General features: G+C 42.0%; 1 long non-coding RNA gene across 1 annotated transcript; it reads left to right on the top strand.

Annotated features, from left to right (window-relative positions):
• The first annotated feature begins 2,703 nt into the window (after window positions 1-2,703).
• Window positions 2,704-4,468, top strand: LOC133339818 (uncharacterized). The gene is made up of 3 exons (XR_009754786.1): window positions 2,704-2,767; window positions 3,082-3,144; window positions 4,396-4,468. It is a non-coding gene; the product is annotated as an uncharacterized LOC133339818 (long non-coding RNA).
• Window positions 4,469-6,583: the final 2,115 nt, after the last annotated feature.

Below are 6,583 nucleotides of genomic sequence, written 5' to 3'. Positions count from 1 at the left end.
AAAATTATTATTTTATAATGTTTTATTTTGATTTTTGTATTATTTCCATTCTACGTAATAAAAATAAAACAATAAAAAAATTATGTTAGTATGTATAACAAAATAATTATGTTCAGTATAATTAGTAGCATGCTCACGCTACCAACTACGCTGATCACTCCGTAGCATCGCGAGGGTCCTAGTGAAGTTGGTAGCGTGCAAGTTGTGTGTGTTAGCGAGCTCTGTGTTGAATAAATGTCAAAATAATATTCGCCTGTGGAGGATGCGGGCATCGAACTCGCCACCTCTCTCAAGGTCCCCTCGAAGGATGTGAGAGTCACGTGGGGTCTGTGGTGCAATGGATAGCGCGGCTGCCTGCGGATAAGACGGTTGTAGGTTCGATTCCTGCCAGGCTCGATATGTATATTGTTTATAGGTATTTTTATTTCTCGTCACATCTCTAACGTCTTAAAGGGGCTTTAAAACAGCAAAATTGAGGGCGACGAGACGTCAAGCTGGTTCACCAATGTGAACATGTCACCAACAATAACGATGGATGTTACATTTATAATTTGATTTTTTAAAAATCCTCGTGGAGGAGGCTGGCATCGATCCGGCGACCTAAAGATCGGAGAACTCAACGTACTTAGTGGCGTGCTCACACTACCAGGTACGCTGATGTCTCCGTAGCATCGAGAGGGTCCTAGTCTCGTTGGTAGCGTGCAAGCTGTGTGTGTCATCTTCTTGGTTCTTTCGGTAAAGTCACGTAGAATGGAATAATAAAAATAAAAATAAAACATAATAAAATAATTATTTTATTATACATAATAAATAATTATACATAATACATAATAAAATAATAAAAATTATTTTATTATGTATAATGATTATTTTATTATGTATAATAATTATTTTATTATGCATAATATAATAATTATTTTATTATGTTTTATTTTTATTATTGGCTCAGATGGTAGCGCGCTCGAGAAAAGAGAAGTGAACACATCTCAAATGCACGTCCAGTACAAGGATAGACGGTGTGAAATGTCTTACTAACAACACAGAGCTCGCTAACACACACAACTGACACGCTAGTCACTACACTAGGACCCTCGCGATGCTACGAAGAGTTGAGTGTAGTTGGTAGCGTGAGCACGCCACTAAAACACTAAACTCTTCGATGTTTAGATCGCCGGATCGATTCCTGCATCATCCACGAGGAATATTTTTTTAAATCAATTGTTTAATGTAACGTCCATCGTTCACATTGGTGAACCAGCTTGACCTCTTGTCGTCCTCGATGTTGCTGTTTTGAAGCCCCTGTTAAGACGTTAGAGATGTGACAACAACAACACAAGACAACTTAGATTAAGGCCATCAGTCTAACTCTGTACTACAACAAACATGGCTAAACCAATACACTTTTCGAAATCACCAAAATAAAGCCATGAAAGCAAAAATGTCGATCAACAATGTTTCTTTAATAAACAGCAAATCCCAATCAAGCGGTCAGTGCCTTGCCCAATGGACTCATTAATGTGTAACGTTTTCTATTTGAATAAATGTAAAATAAGAACAACCCGTAAAAACAAAGTTTTTCACTCTAAATCCTTTATATGCGTGGCGGCTAGAGTCCTCTCGTCCTCTGGCTTGAGATGGCTGCCACCTATGGGTCAGATGATTGCATTGCACCATTAAGCAATTGGTAATAAAATATTTATGTTTTCCCTAAACAGTGTAAAATTTTTAGAATTTTTTTTTCACGAACATTAATTGTCTCGCACAACGAGTCTGTGTGCAAAATGTCAGCTCGATTGGATCACGGGAAGTGGGTTAAAAAACGAGCGAAAGATTTGCACGGTCCTAAGCAAGCAAGCGAACTTAATATAAAGGATTTAAGAATATATTCGCCTGTGGAGGACGCGGGGATCGATCCCGCGACCTCTCGCATGGGAAGCGAGACTGCGCCACTCGCCCAGCGCGTGAAGGTGTCACGCGCTGGGCTCCTACACGGTGACGTTTAGCCACATCCATGATGAGTTCCAGATTTGAAGCTTTCGTGACTGCAATGATTCATATTCTTAGGCTTTTTCGGTAAAGTCACTTATTAAATTGTAGATTTGAAGCTTTCGTGACTGCAATGATTCATACTCTTAGGCTCTTTTCGGTAAAGTCGTTTATTAAATTGTGGATTTGAAGCTTTCGTGACTGCAATGATTCATACTCTTAAGCTTTTTCGGAAAAAGTCGCTTATTAAATTGTAGATTTGAAGCTTTCGTGACTGCAATGATTCATACTCTAAGGCTTTTTCGGTAAAGTCACTTATTAAATTGTAGATTTGAAGCTTTCGTGACTGCAATGATTCATACTCTTAGGCTTTTTCGGTAAAGTCACTTATTAAATTGTAGATTTGAAGCTTTCGTGACTGCAATGATTCATACTCTTAGGCTGTTTCGGTCAAGTCACTTATTAAATTGTAGATTTGAAGCTTTCGTGACTGCAATGATTCATACTCTTAGGCTTTTTCGGTCAAGTCGCTTATTAAATTGTGGATTTGAAGCTTTCGTGACTGCAATGATTCATACTCTTAGTTTTTTTCGGTAAAGTCATTTATTAAAGCAAAAAACCCACGACGTTTCGATCGCCACACATTAAATAATATTAATGACGTCAGTTAGAGTCGCCACTCGTTGTGGGGGCTGTTGCTGGTACCCCGGGAGTGACGTCATGTCACCTGCTGCCGCGTGACGTCACAGGCTGCAGCTTCGCGCGTGCAGTGAAATCCGAGGTGAGAAATTCTCATCGTTGTGGTTGTTGTTGTTGTGGTTGTTGTTGTTGTTGTGGTTGTTGTTGTTTACCAAGGTAGAGCCTCGCTCTCTCTCTCTCGTAGGGATGTCACTAGAGCAGCTTGTGAATCGATGTCCAAGTTGGAACTTTACAACGCGGGGCCTAGACACGCGGGGCCTTGCCTCCTGCCCTCGCCTGGTCGCGTTTGCTTTAATTCCCTCCCTTAAGTTTCATTTGTCTTCACGCGGCTCGCTACTTTGTCACTTTGGTTTATTGTAGATATTAACGCAGTTTTTTTTTTCGTTTTTTTACCAGCCCAAGCCCGCCTGAGCTGCTGTACCGCTCTTGTTTACAGAAGCTACCTGCCCACAACACAAGGTGGGTGGGGTTTTGTCAACGCGTGTGTCAATGTTTTGACTTAAAACTTTCGTAACTGCAACAATTCATATTCTTGGTTCTTTCGGTAAAGTCACGGAGATAGAAAATAAAATAACAGATCCAAATTTTTAATTAAATAAAAATTTGGAAATAAAACAAAAAAACCCACGACGTTTTGACCGCAACACAAGTGGTCTTTGTTTATTTCCATGATCTGTTATTTGTATTTGCTATCTACGTGACTTTAGAACCAAGACTACGTGTGTCAATGTCTGTCAAACACGCTGAGCGCGTGCTCATGTTGACTCTAAATGTGGAGGAGACAACCCCTGCTGCTGTTAACCATGGCAGTGTGTGTGTGCCAGAGTCAAGTCTGTTCACTCTGTTGAACACGCACGTTATATCAAAACAATATCATATCTTCTGGATTCTTTCGGTAAAGTCACGTAGAAGGGAAATAATAAAATAATACAAATAAAACATTAAATAATTCTCACGACGTTTCGGCCACAACGCAAGCAGCCGTCCTCAGGTGAAAACCAGGTCTGACAGACCTGGTTTTCTGACAGACCTGGTTTTTACCTGAGGACGGCTGCTTGCGTTGTGGCCGAAACGTCGTGAGAATTATTTTATTATGTTTTATTTTTTATTATTTTATTACTTCCCTTCTACGTGACTTTACCGACAGAACCAAGAAGATCTATTAACTCTATTGAACACGGAGGTTATATCACAACAATAGTTTGTTTTTGGTTTCCTCTGGAACTCTTTATAAGAATGGAAAAGTCAAGAAGTTGACACAGCACACACGTGCAGCAGCTGAAGTCAGATCTGCTCATCTCAGCATTCAGGACATCGTGAGCCTGGCTGGCTTCACACCTCTAAGTTGCGATTGAACATTAATTTATGCATTTCTGCATAACACAAATAGTATTATTTTCAACACCCTTTGCTATGTCAGCTGAATTTAGCTTTCAAAATATTCCTTTTGTAGCCAGACAGCCGATATTGTGTGCTCGGAGTTTTGGGTTAACATTCATTTTGAAGATACAAGGGCTTCCAGGCATGTTTGTGACCATTCACCCTCTCATTGTGTGCCATAACAGCCCGTGTGATGAATTTGGTGAACTTTTTCACTACATCATGAATATATGAATAAGTATAGACGTGTAAGTCACGTGTGACTGTGTATATGCATTACTCTGTGTCTGACGTGTAGGTGGTGTGGATATAATTTTTTTCTGTCTGCAGCTGTCGCTTGGTCTGATGGAGCAAAGGCACTCAGCACAGCTCGGTACGGCAAGGCAACAATGCGACCAGCGTGGATACAGCACGGAGCGGACTGGAAATTTGACACAGCACCAGAGAACACACACAGGAGAGAAACCCTTCAAGTGCACTGTGTGTGGGAAGGCATTTGCATGGCAATCTGCTCTTAAAAGACACCAGAGAACACACACGGGAGAGAAACCCTTCAAGTGCAGTGTGTGTGACGAGGTATTTGCACAGTCATATAATCTTAAGACACACCAGATAACACACAGGGAGAGAAAGCTTTCAAGTGCACTGTGTGTGGGAAGGCGTTTGCACATTCATCTGTTCTTAAAAGACACCAGAGAACACACACGGGAGAGAAACCCTTCAAGTGTACTCTGTGTGGGAAGGTGTTTTCTGTTTTACATCATCTCGTAATACACCAGAGAACACACACGGGAGAGAAACCCTTCAAGTGCAGTGTGTGTGGGAAGGCATTTGCACAGTCATCTACTCTTGTAACACACCAGAGAACACACACAGGAGAGAAACCCTTCAAGTGCAGTGTCTGTGGGAAGGCGTTTGCAGAGTCATCTTCTCTTGTAAAACACCAGAGAACACACACGGGAGAGAAACCCTTCAAGTGCAGTGTGTGTGGGAAGGCATTTGCACAGTCATCTGCTCTTGTAACACACAAGAGAACACACACGGGAGAGAAACCCTTCAAGTGCAGTGTGTGTGGGAAGGCGTTTGCAGAGTCATCTTCTCTTGTAAAACACCAGAGAACACACACGGGAGAGAAACCCTTCAAGTGCAGTGTGTGTGGGAAGGCATTTGCACAGTCATCTCTTGTAAAACACCAGAGAACACACACGGGAGAGAAACCCTTCAGGTGCACTCCATTTGGGAAGGCATTTGCATGTTCACCAAATTTTCATGTACACCAGAGATCACGCAAGCATCAGAAGGTCCACCAGGAGTGGAGTCTGAAATCAGCTTGTGCAAGTCAAAGTGCTGCAATGAGCCCATCTGTCATCAAACAAGAACTGGAAGAAAATCCCAGCTTGGACACTTTTAAAGGTAACGAGGTGAAATATGAAGAGGTGAAGGTGAAATGTGAAGAAGTGATGGTGAAGAGCGAAGAAGTGAAGGTAAAATGTGAAGATGAAGATTCAACTCCAAAATGTGACCTTCACATCGATGGAGGCAACGTGAAGCAGGAGGAGAATTCTGACTGTGAGGCAGAGCGAGGCAACTCCCAGCAGCAGTTTGTGGAAGTGGAGGTGTGGGTGGACTTCCTCCGAGACAATACAAAGTCAAATGGAGACCCGGTAGATGTATAAGCCAGTGACGATGCCGCTCCAATAGATGCACCCTTGTCACAGGCCTTTAATGACAAGAATGTGAAGTTGAACACCCAATTCCTAGATTCAACCTGCAGGGTAAGAGCGGCCAGTCTTTGTGGACCTGTGTGTTGGGTAGATCTCTAACCAGGAGCGAGAGCCAATAAGCTCCCAAGCATTCACTCTGTTCTCATCATAATTGCATTTATATGGTGCTTGCTTAATCGCCTCTGCAACTCTGAGTTTTGCATCGTATCTCGTCTCAAACACTCGAAACATCCCCAAGTGGCAGCTGCCCCTGTGTGGCACAAGGTGGTGGCCCTGCACCGTCCTGCGTGTGGACAAGAGCCTGTCTGGGGGGCGATGGTTGATGTGGCATCTCAGTTGTGGAGTTTGTAGGTAATGTTTAGAATTTGCTACATTTTTACCCAGATGCCAGCATGCAATGGCCGACTCGTTTTGAATGGTGCATTAGTATGTTGTACATACACTGTTAAGCAGACGGTGCGTATTTTTAAATTAGCTTCTTGTTAATAGGATGTAAACTAATAAAGCATATTTCAGTGCAGTCATTCAATTTTGTTCTTATGCCTGTCAATAATTTAGACTGAATACTTGTCTGATGGTGTGCGTACATGTAACCTTTTGTCTATAAGGGTCAAACATTGAATAAGTGATGTTATGACACAGTGTGTGTTTTGCAAGTAACCTGTACAGATAACTCAGGTGAGACTCATTGTGCTTGTGATACAGGTCAAAGGGTATTTTTGTGTTTTCAGGAAACATCTCCCTCTGGAGCAGCAACTCATTGTCTTTGAAATAGCGAGCACGCTCGGATCATT

This window comes from Lethenteron reissneri, unplaced genomic scaffold, assembly GCF_015708825.2.
Source record: "Lethenteron reissneri isolate LAM-NWPU_2019-01 unplaced genomic scaffold, ASM1570882v1 scaffold_390, whole genome shotgun sequence".
Lineage (NCBI taxonomy): Eukaryota > Metazoa > Chordata > Hyperoartia > Petromyzontiformes > Petromyzontidae > Lethenteron > Lethenteron reissneri.
The sequence above is the reverse complement of the archived record's forward strand: the minus strand, read 5'-3'. Positions and strand labels throughout refer to the sequence as shown.